Source organism: Hemitrygon akajei, chromosome 15 (assembly GCF_048418815.1).
Source record: "Hemitrygon akajei chromosome 15, sHemAka1.3, whole genome shotgun sequence".
Taxonomy (NCBI): domain Eukaryota; kingdom Metazoa; phylum Chordata; class Chondrichthyes; order Myliobatiformes; family Dasyatidae; genus Hemitrygon; species Hemitrygon akajei.
The window spans coordinates 70,496,644-70,513,661 of record NC_133138.1 but is presented as its reverse complement, the minus strand read 5'-3'; positions in this window follow the sequence as shown (position 1 = coordinate 70,513,661).

Sequence of the window (17,018 nt, the reverse complement as noted above, 5' to 3'; positions counted from 1 at the left end):
GCGTTCGTTAATACGTATCGATTCTTCGAGGTAGGTGACTCCTGTTTGTATTTGCGGCCGAATTTCCGAGTCTCTTTCGGGTTCGGTCAGCTCAAATGTCTCGCTCATTTGAGTTTTTTCTGTTGGTGGCTGATACAGAAAAGGGGGTCTGGTGAACCAGGATGTCTGAGCCAGGCGGGATGCAGGTAAGGATCTCGATGCATGGTCTGCAGGGTTATTCTCGGTACGTACATAATGCCATTGTTCGGGCTTTGATAACAGACGGATACGTTGAACTCTATTATGAACATACACGTAGAAGCGTTTTGATTCATTATGAATATAACCAAGCACTACTTTGCTATCTGTGTAGAACTTGATATCGTCCAACTCTAGGTCTAGCTCGTCCTGGATAAGATCTGCCATTTCCACAGCCAGGACAGCTGCGCACAGTTCAAGCCTTGGAATTGTCGGCTCGGACTGAGGAGTGAGCTTCCCCTTACCAGTTACAAATCCTACTTCAACTTGACCATCCTTCCCGACTACTTTCAAGTAAGCCACAGCACCGATGACCTTGGTAGACGCATCCGAAAAAACACACAATTCTGTGTGCGCTGCCTCAGTGGGTGAGGTCGCAGTGTACCTACGTTGGATATGAAGCTGTTTTAGATCTTGAAGTGAATCTTTCCAAGCCTCCCACTTGCTTAGCTTGTCTTTTGGTAGGGGAGTATACCAGTCAGAGAGCTCAGAGGTAAGTTTTCTGAGAAGGACTCTTCCTTGGAACGTAACTGGCACCAGCAGACCCAAGGGATCGAAAACACTGTTGACAGTGGAGAGAACTCCACGGCGGGTAAATGGCTTGATCATGGTCGGCACGGAGAACATGAAGGAGTCAGTCGTAATCTCCCAAAGGAGGCCCAAACTCCTTTGTGTGGGTATGGTTTCTCCATCTAGATCTAGGTCTTTGATTGCCGGAGCACAGTCATCGTGTGGAAAGACCTCCATTACTGCCTGACAGTTTGATGCAAACTTATGCAAGTGGAGGTTTGACTCAGCGAGTGAGGCTTGTGTACATCGGAGCAGATCGATTGCTTCGTCTTCTTTCTGTAGTGATATCAAGCCGTCATCGACATAGAAGTGCCTTTCTACAAACTTAACGGTGTCATCACCATGCTCCTGTGCGCCCTCTCTGATGGCTCTTCGCAGCCCATAGATGGCCACGGCAGGTGATGGACTATTGCCGAAAACGTGGACTTTCATCCGGTGCTCAATGACTTCCTTGTTAATGTCATTGTCCTTGTACCATAAGAAACGGAGGAAATTGCGATGGTCCTCCTGTACTAAGAAGCAATGGAACATCTGCTGGATGTCCGCTAAGATTGCGACCTTCTTCTTCCGGAAGCGCAGCAGGACCCCGAGAAGGGTATTGTTAAGGTCGGGGCCTGTAAGGAGCACATCATTAAGGGAGACCCCAGCGCACTGAGCACTGGAGTCAAAGACCACCCTGATCTGATTGGGCTTTTGTGGGTGGTAAACCCCAAACATTGGGAGGTACCAGCACTCCTCGTCTTCCCTCATTGGCAGTGCTACTTCAGCATGTCCATTAGCGAAGATCTTCTCCATAAATGCTACATATTGTTGCTGTATCTCAGGTTTCCTTTTCAGGGTTTTTTGCAAGGACATGAACCGCTTGACTGCCTGCTCTTTGTTGTTTGGCAAGCGCTGGTGTGGTACTCTGAAAGGTAGTGGGGCGACCCAATTATTTGCTTCATCTCTGAAGACCTTGGTGTCCATTATTTTTAAGAAGATGGCATCTTGTGCTGATAGAGCAAGTTTATATCATGCTCAGTTTGAGTGAAGACTGACTGTCCCAGCGTCTTGTCGGTTACTTTACATTTGTTAAAGCCTTGTCGTGCTTCCTTAATACACGTGACACTTGTGCAGGGTTGAAAAATTGAATGGCGGCCACTCTCTAGTACATTGGTCTTGAGTGTGTTAACTGTCAGTTTGTGTACATTGCCAAGGCACACCTCTCCTATCACCACCCAGCCCAGATCCAGGCATTGGGCAAAGGGGGCGTCGTGTGGTCCATTGACCTGCTGCCTAACCTTGTGCACCTGGAGAACATCTCTTCCTAATAGCAGGAGTATTTCTGCTTTTGGATCCATTTCTGGGATGTGATTGGTGATGTGGTGGAGATGTGGCTGGTGTAGCACCGCACTTGGCGTCGGGATCTCAGTGCGGTTATTCAAAATTTCATTGCACTCTAAGAGTGGAGGGAGACAGATAACAACTTTACCATCCAGGGACTCGAGCTGGAAGCCTTCTGCCTTCCTTCCATATGTTTCCACGCTGCCTGAGCAAGTTCTAAGGTAGTATGGGAACTGATTACTCTCAATGTTGAACAAGTCAAAGAACTCTGGTCTAACTAGTGAGCGATTGCTCTGGTCGTCCAGAATTACGTAGGCTTTGATGGCCTGTCTTTGGCTCCCTTAGGGTACACCTTAGTGAGGCAGATCTTTGAACAAGAACGTCTTGACTGAGTTTGACCGCAAACTTCTGTACAGCTCGAGCTGACAGCAGTTGTCCTGGAGTGAGCCTCTCCCTCCCCACCGTCCTGTTGTGAGGGTGATGGAGCTTTGTCGGTTTGCAGTAACGGGCCGGGATGCATGGCCCCATCGTGATTAGTGCTATTACATTCCGGGCACTTCATGGAGATCGTACACTCTCTAGCAAGGTAGAGGAACAGCATTTAAAACATATTTTTTCTCCTTGAGAAGGGCCATTCTCTCTTCAAGGGGTTTTTTCCTAAACGTTCTGCATTTTTTGAGGGGGTGGGGTTTGTTATGCAATGGACAATTCTTGCTAGGATCATTGTTAGTTGTAAAGATTTCAGTTTTATGCACTGAGACAGGTTTATTAATGTTGAAATTATTTGAAGTGGATTTAACTGGCTTGGTGTAAATTGTACTGCTACCTGGACTCATTAAACTAGGGTCATTTCGCTTCTTCGCCTCATTGCACACAAACCTATTGAAATACTCAAAGGGAGGAAATCGACCATCGTTCTCTTCCTTGTACTCTGAGCCAACAGCCACCCACCTTTCCTGCAGCCCAAATGGAAGTTTGTCCACGATCTGTCTAATCCCATATGAAGTATCTAGGTATGATAGACCAGTTAAATAGTCATCTTCTTTGGCGCCTTGAATCTCCGTGAGTAAATGTCCGAGCTCTCTTAACTTAGTGTGGTCCTTGGCTGACACCTTAGGAAAATTTTCCAGACGTCGGAATGGTGCCGTTTCAATAATTTCAGGGGCCGCATAGCACTCCCGAAGTCTCTCCCATGCTTTGCGTAAGGCTAGCTTGGGGTTGTTAATGTACACTGAACGTATGCGTCTCACCTGTTCGCATGATTCTTTTCCCAGCCATTTTGTCATAAGATCCAACTCTTGGGTTGCTCCGAGCTGGACTCCCTGGATATTGTTGGTGAATGAAGAGTACCATGCACGGTAATTTTCAGGTTTATTGTCAAACTGATATAATCCTGAAGTGACGAGATCTCGTTGTGCTAAATACTGTGCCATGGGTTCAACTGCAAGTGGCTTGCTGGCTGGGGGAATATGTCGGCGGGTATATGACTGAGGGTGTACATTTGTTATGGAATTTGCTGTTCTGAATTCAGCCTTTGCCTCTCTTCTCGCCAAATCTGGTAAGTTTGGTGTCAAGAAGTATTTGTCATCAGCCCTTTCATTCTTGATATCATCGCGGAGTTGAAAGGGTAAATTGCCTTCCTCAGGTGAATGTGATGCAATTGGGCCTCTCTGAGACTCCTCGTGAGGTGGGATGTTAGCATATAAGTATGGAGAGGAAGAACGAATCTTCAAGTCCATTTGAGATCGGACATAGTCGCTTGTGCGTTCCAATCTGGTCTTTTCTGAAGTAGATTTTACGTCAACCAGAACATGCATTTCTTCAGCACTTTCTATTATCTCTGCTTCCTCTCTGGCAGCTTCTGCTTCTCGGTGTAGCATCAGCACTTCTAACTCTGACGCTATCCTTACCTTTTCCAACTGGTTTTCGGCTTCTCTGGCAGCCGCTTCCTTTTTCAATTTTGCTTCTCGTTTGGCGTAGAGTTCTCGCACCCTGGCGGCTTCTGCCTTAGCTCTTGCACGGGCAGCCTTACTTGATGATGCCCTACTGCCCCTGTCGCTGGATGGCAACGACTTGATGCTGGATCGTGTTGTCATTGCAGCACTTGAAACACCTGGTAATGCCGCCTTTTCACTGTAGTGTTCTCGCACAGGTGTAAGGGAATGCTGAACTAAACACCGAGGTAAACCGTAGTCAATGAAAATAGGATCACAGTAAGATTAACCGTTTACTGTTCACTCTTCCACATTAACATATGGTGAAAACTGTTGATAAAACAATACAAAATATATACAGTATTTGTTTCCTTCTTGACATCACATTTACATCATAAATACTTGCAAAAGTAAAACTGCAACAACTATATTACATTAAAGTGCAACATACAGTCAGAATCTACCTACACCATCGACTGGCTTTAAATACACTTCAACACAAACTATCCGCAACTCTTTAAATAAAAAAAAACATAAACTTTATCAACCGTCATTACTTTTAACAGAATCAGCGTTAACATTTTAAATTCAACATATCGATTATCTCATGAACTTACGGCGTTGCTTCACTGATGTTTCTAGTGCGTAGAAAGAAAACTTTTCTCGCGCTGATCCTGCACATGTGAGCCCCCTCCTTCCCATTTCTCCAAACCAGTATTTTCCCACAAGACGCGGCGAAACCGGGTGTGACGTCATCGCATGCCGCGATATATCACAGACAACGAATTTACTTTAAACAATCTTAATTTTAACTAGAAAACGATAACAAACTAATTACTAAAGCGAAAATATAATAAACTAAACAAATGCCTTAAAGGCAACACAAAGGGTGTTTGGCCCGAAATGTCAATTTACTCTTTTCCATAGATGCTGTCTGGCCTGTTGAGTTCCTCCAGCATTTTGCGTGTGTTGCCTGACTGTAAGTTTGTTGCTGAGGCACCACTCATCCAGATTTTCAGTCTCCTTCCTATATGCTAATTCATTACCACCTTTGATTTAGCCAATGACAGTAGTATCATCAGCAAACTTAAATATTGCACTAGATCTGTGCTTGGGTTTGTGAAAGTTACGTTAAGGCAAGGATAGCCTGGGGCAGTTGTAGTCAAGTGAGACCTTTGAAGTGAGACCACTAAAGACACCTCTGCTGATTACAGAAGAGATAAGCTGGGTTGACCATGGCAATGTGTGGTCAAGCTTGACAAGTGAACCCTCTCCAGTGAGACTTTTCCGAACATGATGTTCCTGTACACAATAGGGAATGCTAGAGACAAATGAGATTATAGAAGGATGGGAAAAATACCCAGCAACTAAGGCTCCTAGGTCTTTACTAACTTTATGATATCATTGGCTATCTGTTCAAAGCTTTGATTGAATATTAGCACCTCTATTGTGCTTACTAACTTGCAATTATCATTGGCTGTCTGCTTAAAGTTTTGTTTAACTTCAACATCTCTATTGTGAATGCTGATTGATCTTGCGGTTAAGGAATTCAAACATATCTGTAACTGATCAGAGAATTCCGTTCTAAAAGAGTAGTTTTCTGTTTAGACTTCAGAACAATGTTGGTAACAGGAGCCATGCTGTCCTCCTTGTCCACAAGTGAAATAAAAAATAATGCTTGCGTTGTAAATGTGCATGTATTCTGGGTCCAGTTATTCCAGTTCTTTTAGTTATTTTATTTAATTATCAGTGATGACAGTTACTTCAACAACCTCACAGTCAAAGTATAAAGCAAATCAAGCTGGGGGTTAAGTACACAGCTTTGTAGTGCACCAATGCTGTTGGAGATCATGGAGGAGATGTCGTTGCCAATCCAAACTGACTGGGGTCTGCAAGGGAGGAAATTGAGGATCCAATTGCACAAGGAGGTACCGAGACCAAACTCTTAAAAGCTTATTGATTAGTTTTGAGGATTGATAGTATTGAATGTCAAACTGTAGTCAATGAAGAGCATACTGATGTATGCATCTTTGCTGACTAGATGTTCCAGGATTGAGTAAAGAGCCAATAATCCAGCATCTGCTGTTGATTTGTTGTGATGACACGGATATAGTAAGTTTATAATCATTTAAGATGCACTTTATTTATCTGTAGCTATGGCAAATCCTTGCAAAGTCAGTCTGAAGACAAGTGTTCTGTGCTCAAAAATTTAGGCCTCATGAATCCCAAGTATCTTTTCCAATAGCTATTTTTATATTTTGTTCTTGCACCTTCTGCATGACATTCTCACATTTCTGCAGTCACACACAACTCCATATATGGAAAATTTAATGAGGTTGTCCTTTCATCAATAACTTCAGTTTTAACAAGACTTTTTGCTGTAAAATAGTCTTTTTTTCTCTCTTTTTTTTTACTTTAATATTACTGTAGTGTTCTCGCTCAGGTGTAAAAGAACTCTGAACTAAACACGGAGGTAAACCGTAGTCAATGAAGACAGGATCGCAGTAAGATTAACCGTTTACTGTTCACTCTTCCACATTAACGTATGGTGAAAACTATTGATAAAACAATACAAAATATATACAGTATTTGTTTCCTTCTTGATATCTCATTTACATCGTAAATACTTGCAAAAGTAAAACTACAACAACTATATTATATTAAAGTGCAACATACAGTCAGAATCTACCTATGCCATTGACTGCTTCAAATACACTTCAACATAAACTATCCGCAACTCTTTAAATAACAAAAACATAAACCTTATCAACCGTCATTACTTTTAACAGAATCAGCGTTAACATTTTTAATTCAACATATCGATTATCTCATGAACTTACAGCGTTGCTTCACTAATGTTTCTAGTGCGTAGAAAGAAAACTTTTCTTGTGCTGATCCTGCACATGTGAGCCCCCTCCTTCCCGTTTCTCCAAACCGGTATTTTCCCACAAGACGCGGCGAAACCGGGTGTGACGTCATCGCATGCCGTGATATATCACAGACAACGAATTTACTTTAAACAATCTTAACTTTAACTAGAAAACGATAACAAATGAATTACTAAAGCGAAAATATAATAAACTAAACAAATGCCATAAAGGCAACACAATTAGTTTCATGCTTCTTCCACCAAGTGGTCCTTCTGATTATAAGTCTCTAGCATTCCATACTGTTCATTTTAAACAAAAATATTTATAGCATCTCTTTCTGCAGATAGCAGCTGTTAATAACTGATTGAAGTATTCTGTAGTTGATGAGTCACATCTTTTAATTGGCTACATTAAACTCTTCAACATATTAAGACCAGGCTTAGTTCAACAAACTAGTTGTCAAGCCAGTTAAGTAAGTTCCTTACTTAATAGCTAAAGGTTGGCAGTACTGTAATGCCGAACAGTGCTCAGCAGTCAGAATTCTATGGGCAGCAGACCCAGCGATGGTGATCTGACCTAAATGGCTCATCTGAGGAAGCAACAGACGCACCTGGTGTGAGAGGATGCAGAAACTCGGCAAAAGTGCTGGGGTACTAGTGATGCTGAGCACTAACCTGACCAGACTGGTGGTACTTTCACTTTTCAACATCCCCTCTCTAGAAAATGAAATGGACCCACTGAGACTGAGAACAAATGCACAAAAAGAGATGAGAAGCTGCTACGTTCTGGACTTCACCAAAACATGGCTAAACAACAACACGCCTGTCACAGTATTTCAACTCAACAGGATGATTCTGGTCCTTCTAGGGGAAAGCTAAAGGAGCTGGAATCTATGTCTATGTACATTATCAAAGTTCGGTGCACAAATTTATCTGTACTTAGCAGCTACTATTCCGGGGAAATTAAGCATCTTATAATTAAAGGCCAGCCACATTACCTGCTCAGGAAGTTTCCTGTTGTGTTCACCCCCAAGCGCTTATGCCAGGGAGGTACTGGGAGAGATTTACAGTACCATCTGAGCACTACAAAGCAGTCATCTGAATGGTCTCTTCTAATTGTAAGAGACTTCAATCATGTTAACCCGCAAGACATTCCACCTAAATTCCACCAACATGTCATCATGGCCACGAGGGGAACAAACTGACTGGATCATGTTTATACAAACAGACACAGTACTTATAAAACCATCCCATGAGCTCTTCTTGGCCTCTGACCATTTCTCCATACATTAATCCCAGCATACTAATCACTGCTGAAAATGGAGAAACCAGTCAAGAGGATCATGACTGTAAGGCCTAATGAAGCCGTCTCTATACTTCAGGACAGTTTTAACCAGATGTTCAAGGAGGTTGCCACAAACAGCATAGAGCCAAACCTTGAGGAATATGTCTCATCTGTCATTGGCTGCATCAGCAAATGTATAGACGACGTTGATACCTCAAGAACAGTCATTTCATGGCCCATCCAGAAGTCCTGGCTGAGTGCAGAGGTGTGCTTCCTACTAAAATGTTGCCCTCAAGCATGGTGACAGAACAGCTCTCGGAGCAGCCAGGCGAAAACTCGTCTTCAGCTTCAAGAGGGTAAAGACTGTCTGCTCGGAAAAGAATTCAATAACACCTGTCTGATAATGACCCCGACATTCTTGGCTGGACATCAAGGACATTACTGACTACACAAGGAAAAACAATGTCGACCTTACCAGTGAGGTCTCTCTCCCTGATGCTCTATGGACGTTACAATGCTTGCAACACGATACCGGCCACAATAGCTACCCCCCTCCCAGGTAAACATCCTCTATTTGTAAAAGCAGCGTACATGAGAAGGACTCTGCAGAGAGTCAATCCCTGTATGGCGGCTGGGCCAGACAATATCCCAGGTCCAATACTTAGGGAATGTGCACACCAGCTCACTGATGTCTTCATCCACATTTTCAACACTTCACTTGTTGGCTGCTATCTTCACATACTTCAAATCAGCCACCATCATCCTTGTGACAAAGAACTCCAAACCTTCAGAACTATGTGACTACTGCACTGGCATGGACACCAGGGCCTCACAAGATATTACATCATGTCTTGTGGTAGGGTAAATTACAGAGGTATTTAAAATATCCTTAGTCAAGGTTGAGGTCTGGAGGATTGGAGGATAGCCAATGTTGTTCCGTTGTTTAAGGGAGGCTGTATGAAGAAGTGGGAAATTATAGGCTGTTGAACCTGACATCAGTAAGTATTAAAAGTTATCTAAGGGACCAGATAGATATGCATTTGGATAGGCAGGGCTGATAAGGGATAGCCAATATGGCTTTATGTATGGTAGGTCATGTCTAATCAATCTTATAGAGTTTTCTTTCTGGACAGGAAAGTTAATGAAGGAAAAACAATGGATGCTGTTGTCTACATAGACTATAGGAAGGCCATAGACATGGTCCTTCAAGGAATGTTGCTCACTTGGTATTCAAGATGAAATAGTAAATTGGGTTAGCTATTGTCATCATAGAAGGAGCCAGAGAACTGTTGTAGATGGTTGCCTCTCTCACTGGAGGCCTGTGATTGGTTGTGTGCCGCAAGGATCAGTGCTGGGTTTGTTGTTGTTTTTCATCTATATCAATGGTCTGGATTATATTGTGGTAAACTGGTCCAGCAAATTTGCAGATGATACCGAGACTGGGGGTGTAATGGACAAGGCGAATGCTATCAAAGCTTGCAGCTGAAAAAATAGGCTAAAAAAAATGGCAGATGGAATTGAAATACAGGATCAAGTATAATTTTCATTCAACCATACGTAAATACTCAAAAATACATCAGAACAAAGAAGTGTTACTCCAGGTCAAGGTGCAAAACACAGCACCAACAGTCATACACAGCATAAAGCACATATCCAGTAACACATATAAGATAGCAATAAAATACAGTCAGACAAAAAAATATAGTCCAAGTTCTTGAGCCCACAGTCAAACACAATGCAGCTTGTCTTCTGCCAAGCGAACACTGGAGATCAGAACAGGTACCTCTGGCACCCAGGAGAAGCACACTGACTCCAACACCTCGCTCCTGGATGGATACAACAGGTGACAGCACGGCCTGAGGCCTAGTCCTTGCTATGACCAAGGCCATGGGCTCCTCCGCCCGTTTGCCAATAAACCAGTGAATCAGACTTGCAGCATTTCAATTTACCAATGTCCAACAGGGTCTTGTGATCACGAGAAAAGCAATTAAGACAATCACTCACTGTTAGACTGCACACTGTCTTCATGCACCGACACTTCTCTTAAACAGTCGGCAGCATGGTCTGCACCAAGCCCAGCCCCTTCAGTTTCTCTGTCAATGAGCAACTGGCTTACGGGGTAGACCTGCAGTACTTTAAGTCATTAATGTCCAGTGGGGTCTTGCCATCATTAAAAATATGTTTAATAAAAAAACAACATCTTTGATTGGCCCTGTAAAAGCCACTGCAGCTGATTGTGCCACCACCTTAATGTAGACAAACATGAGGTGTTGCACTTTGGGAGGACAAAGCAGGTAGGACTTGCACAGTGAGTGGTAGGGCACTGTGGAGTATAGTAGAACAGAGGGATCTGGAAATACAGATCCAATTTTCCTTGAAAATGGTGTCACAGTTAGATAGGGTTGTAAAGAGAGCTTTGGGCATGCTGGCCTTCATAAATCAAAGCACTGAGTACAGGAGTTGAGATGCTGTATGTTGAAGTCATATAAGACGACGGTGAGGCATCATTTAGACAATTGCATGGAGTTCAGGTCACCTACCTACATGAAAGATGTAAATAAGATTGAAAGAGTGCAGACAATTTACAAGGATGTTGCCATGACTTGAGGACCTGAGTTATAGGGAAAGGTTGGGATAAAGATTAGGACTTTATTCCCTAGAGCACAATAGAATGAGTGGAGATTTGATAAAGGTATAACAATTATAAGGGAAATAGATAGGGTAAATGCACTGAGTTAGGTGATACTGGTAGAAGAGCTCATGGATTAAGAGTGAAGGTTGAAATGTTTAAGGGGATCATGAGGGGGAACTTCTTCAGCAGGTGTTGAGGGTGTCTGTGGAAGTAGTGGAAGCAGGTTTGATTGCAACATTTCAGAGGAATTTGGATGGATGGGGTGTGAAGAGGTATGGCCTGGGTACAGGTCGATGGGACTAGGCAGTAAAACAGTTCGGCACAGGCTAGGTGTGGTGAAGGTCTTGTTTTGTTCTGCAGTGTTTTATGACTTTAATACATGAAGCACTATGACATTACTGTACAAGTTACAGGTCAAGTGCTGGAAAATTGAATCAAATTAAATTAATGTCCAGAATGACATGATGGGCTGAAGGGCCAGCTTTCCTGCTATATAACTCCACAGCTTCATCACCCTCTTCTCACCCTCTCTTTGCAAGGAACTTCTGGCTTGATGGGGAACCCCTTGGCAGATAGTATGCTGCAACAACACCTTTAAGTTTTATTTCATTCCGAATTAATTTTTATCTTAATGGGAGTTTTCAGATGGTTGTATTCACTTTATCTTCTTTTAGTCAGAGTATTAAACATGCAATCTTTACACCAATATCTTTAAATATTTTCAAATATGAGAGATGATTATTTCAATGAATACTGTAAATCTTGATTTGCAATGTTGTTGCTTGCTTCAATTGTTTGCATGATTTGTGTTTCCTTTCCCCTTTCTCTTGTGCTTCGGATGTTAGTCTTTTATTTTGTTTTAATTAGGTTCTTTCAAGGTTCTTGCTTTGTGGCTACATGTAAGCAAACAAAACTCAAGGTTGTATAATTTAAATATGCTTTGATAACAAATATACTTTGAATCTTTGAACCTTGAAAATGAAAATTGTTAAATTATTGGTTTTTATATTCCATATGCTGCTTTTGACTCTGAATTGTATGCCAGTTTTAACCACTGATATACCCAACCATCAATTTGAAACACTGCATTCTGGACTTGATTAGCTCTGGGTGTCAAAACGTTCAGATTTGTCCCAAGTGTGGAGAGAGAGACACTGAAGCGTGTGAACGGTTCACTGATTTTAATGAGAACTGTTGCAGAATTTAAAGGAAAAGAAAAACAATAAATGTTAGGCCAACAGGGCTGTTAAATAAACTCTCACACTGAAATTTAAAAGCAAATACTGTGGCTGGAAACATTCACTAAATACTAAATGAATACCGCTCCTTTACAGCATCTTTTGAAACAGTAGTCTTCTCTTCCAGACAAGGATGAGAGTAAGCAGGGAGCATAAATGTTGCTGTGCTTTTGGTCAAATTCTGGCCAGACTAGAACAAAAAGAAGGGAATTAAATACCACCATACTGCAACACAGGTTGCTGGATATGTGTAATCTACATTCTCATGTGTGCGATTGTTGAATCTGTCTCACAGCCTGCCTGCGCAAGTGCATAAACCCTGCAGCAAAGTTGTTGTGATACTGGAAAGTATAATTGATTCAAATGCCAAAGAGGATAGAGTATCATTGACATACTTCCCTTATGATATCAATTTATTCTGAATTGCTACATAAAATGTTAATTGAAGTGTGCCTACAAATTCAAGTTCAATTTTATTGTCATTTCAATTGTATACTTGTATGCTGCCAAATGAAGCATTTTACAAGACCAAGGTGCACAGCACAGTACATATAGCTCAAGCACTATACATGAAGTAATATTATCACAAATAAGCTAACAAATAATAGGTGCATGTACAAAGTAAGTTTAAAAAGTAAACAGTATAATGCTACTGCCACTTCATACATGATGAGACCTGGGTGGTCGCAGGGAGTTTAGTAGGCTTACGGCCTGGGAAAAGAAGCTGTTTCCCATCCTAACTCTCCTTGTCTTAATGTGGTGGTACCTTCTGCCTGATGTTAGGGGATCAAGGTTATTGTTGGACAGATGTGAAATATCATTGACAATGTTAAGGGTGCTGCGTATGCAGAGCTCCTGGTAAATATCTGTTAACTTCCATATGGGTACATATCACAAATGAGTAAGAATTGATTCCAAGCTGGTGGTATTTAATCCTGTGAGCTCTCAGCCTTGACTGGACACTTTTCAAAAGACAAAGCTTCACACTTCACTGTAAAGATTGAGCAAGAGCATGGATGGAAAATGTGCAACTGACATTCATGAAGTAATTTGAAAAGCAGAATGACTGGGATTTCAGGCACAACTAAACAGCTCCAATCAAGAATGAATAATGATAGGGAACCCTTTAGAAAAATATATTCAGCCTATACCCAAAGCAAATGGATACCTCCTTAAAGAAAATTTACATTATCCATTCCCTGTCCCTAACCCACACACTCTGTCTGTTCAACAGTTATTTTCAATTAATACAAAAACAATGAAAGATATATTATTTACAGACATCTCTGGAATTTTAATAATTCCTATTATCAGTTACACAATGAATTTGCTCTGTGTGTTCGACGGAATTTCAGAGCCATTTCATTAACTAATGCAAACTTTTCTCAGACCAGCTCTGGTCCATACTGAAATACTCCATCTCAGTGTCACCTTTTGACATGCTCTTCCCCAACACCAGCAATACCGAACATAGGAATATTTTTAACTGAGTGTACATCGCACTTTAACAGGGCTATTAAAACAAAAACTTCATGCCATTTTAAAAGTTTCTTCATCCAGGCAGTTAATCTGATCGATCATTCTAGTTAGCCCTCCCCCCAACCCTCTCTACCTGTTGTCTCAGGCACTGTAAACACTTTAAACCACTTTTTTATAATGCTGTTTACATTGTAAACACATTCTGATATTACTTTTTTATTCCATAACTGTCCTTTAGCCTCCAACTTTATTTTTTATGTAACTCTTTATTCTTAATTGTTGGATGTTATTTTTTAGCATGCCATGCCAACACGCCACAGAATATTCCTAATAAATGTAAATGTATATGGCGAATAAAGTTGATCCTTGCTCCTTGTTCCAGGCCTGATATATCTGATTGAAACTCCATGCTGCTTGGTAGTGTCTGGTGATGGATAGGATTGCTCTGAACTGTACAGAACTGTATTACAAATCACAGTAGGGATGGTAGTGTGCTAGGAGAGGAAGCATTAGTTGCAGACTTGATAATTACCTTTCTGTTGATAGGCTAACATGTTAGTGCTGTTAATCAAAAGTAATTAACTCAATGTAAATACACACTTCTTACAAATACAATGGATTCCTGTTAACTGGGGCACTTTAGGAACAGTGCATTTTGGCCCAATTAAGCAGCTGCCTTAGTTAGCCGAAGTTTCATGGAAATAGTTAAAAGGTATAAAAACATGAACTACTGTTTAAATGAGTAACAAATTACCTATTTAAATAAAATACAGAACAAATTAGAACATCACCAATGCTACTAATGTACTATAAAACTCTGCATTTGTTCCTAATAATTATCGACTGAGGAATTCATCCAGTGTACACTGCCGTGTTCTTTTGATTGACTGTAAATGAACAAGATCAGTGCAGATAGTGGACTGCCTTCAGACAGTGCTTTCAATGATCGCATCCTCCAAATCCTCTTTTGAATGGTAACATTCAACATGATGGTTGATACCTTCAAATTCTTTGTAGGTCCTAACTTGTTGAAATAGTGAAATTGTTTCATTTTCACTCCCAGCCATTTTTGGCACCACCGCACCTGAATGCTTGAAACCACAGTGAGCAAAATAGTTCTGAATTGTCTCACTATTTATTTCTCACCAACTATCAGTGACCAAACCACTGCTTTGTAAACACAACTACATGCAACTACTGCTATTTAAAAACAGTTCACTTTAAACATGGCAACACACACAAAATGCTGAAAGAACTCAGCAGTCCAGGCAGCATCTACGGAAAAGAGTACAGTCAATGTTTCAGGCCAAGACCTTTCATCAGGATGCATGAAGGCTCTTGGCCCAGAAACTGTTGATTGTACTCTTTTCCATAAATGCTGCCCAGCCTGCTGAGTTCCTCCAGCATTTTGTGTGTGTTGCTTGGATTTCCAACACCTGCATATTTTCTCTTGTTTATTGTTGAACTCTAAATATGGTGTCTACTGTCAAGTGCATGCAACTGACTCTAGTTAGAAACTGTTCAGCAACAGAATCCTGTCCCAATTAAGTGGCACTGTGTCCCAAATAAACAAAGGGAATCCCAATTAACCGGAATCCACTGAATATATTAAAAAATCATATTACACTGGTCTCTTTCGATCTCAGTCCTATAATAAATAGTTCCATCCCTGAGATATACTTTGGCTTGGATTTCCATAGCTTGCAAGAAATATTTTTCTCAACAAGCTTCTGACTCCTTTATATCCAGACTTCATTAACTTAGTTTCAGAATAGACAGTGCAGCACTTACTGCTCATCCCCAGATGCCCGTGAGAAGCTGCAAGTGAAGATATCCCATAATGCTACTAGGCAGGGAATTCCACAATTTAGACTCATTGTCAATAAAAGACTGACAATATATTTTCAAGTCAGGATGGAGGATGACTTGGAGAGGAATTTGCAGGGGGTGATAACTCGATGCATCTACTACTCTTATCATTCTCAGTAGCAGAGGTTGAGGACATTTGACATGTTGTTGTAGTAGCCTGGATGAATAACTGTAGTGTATGTTGTAGATGGTACAACTCTGCAGCTGGCGGGTGCTGTTAGGAGAAAAAGGTGATGTTTAGCGTGATTGTTGTGGTGCTGATCAAGCAGGTTGGATTATCCAATTTGATGTAAACCTCTTAATGGTGATGGAACTACAACCATTATTGTTGACCCAAACCCCCTCAACCTTGGGGGTCACCACCACAGTATACCCAGCCTCTTGAAGCTATGGAGCTTCTGTGGATGGTCCAGTTAAGTTTCTGGTCAATGGTGACCCCCAAAGTTGAGGGGGTTTAAGTCAACAGTGATAATGCCATTGAACAACAAGGGTAGATAGTTAGATGTTCTGATGTTGGTCATACTTATTGCCTGCCACTTCTGTGGTGGTAATGTAACTTCTCAGCCTATAATATAAAGTTGTCTTGGTGTTACACAATGTATTCACAAGTTGTTTCATGTGCTGTGGAGCTGTAAATAGATCAGAACAGTGTGTAATAATTCAGTTCTGATCATCATAAGGCAACAAATCCCCATTTGTGATCTTATGATGATCAGTGACTGAACATAGAAGCTACCTCCTTCAGTTGTTTCTCATTAATCTGCTCTTTGCCTTGTCTTCGTATGACGCTCTTAACAAGGAACTGATCCACTCTACCCCATCCTGATTCCTTCCACTTAGCACTGGTGACATTGTTGTCCAGTCAGTCTGGCTGTCAGTGTAAAGAACGTGTGTGTCAATGATGGCAGCTACAACAAATGCATTGGATGCACCAGCAGGCTGGCCCTGCCCTTCTTCTCCTAGCTCTGCCCTAAAGTACCTGCACTTACTCTCCAGCATTACATAATACTTACAACAGCAAAGCATGAGAAAAACAATTTTCTATTTCCAAAAAATAAATTAGCTCCTACTAAAACTGGAAGTTATAGTCTATTGTTTGCCTGAATCCTTCTGTTAAACCTCTGTGGATTAATGGTGTAACTTACAACGTAGAATTGTAAAAAATATTGGTGATCTATAGTGTTTAACATTGGGACATAAATTGTAATCAAAGATAACTGAAAAAATGTTAATACTGGGATTAATTGAAATTACTTATTTTCCCCAACAGTTTAAGCGCTTCAATATCTCTCGGTCCCTCATATGTAGCTGAACTCCATTAATTCTTTCTTGTTGATGTTAAATGATTATAACTTTTGTACAAAATAATTGGTAGGTATTGGATATTGAATGGATATTACACTGGTATTGACAAAGATTTCCTTTTGAATAGATCTGTAAAGTGAATGGGATTGTGTGTATTAATTAGTCAATGAGAAAGGATGTCAGTAAAAGGGCAGGCAGAATGTTGCCAGTTAGTACCAGAACTGTTGGAGATTAGCTGGTTAATCATTAATAAGTCTCAATCTTCTGCCCATGCACT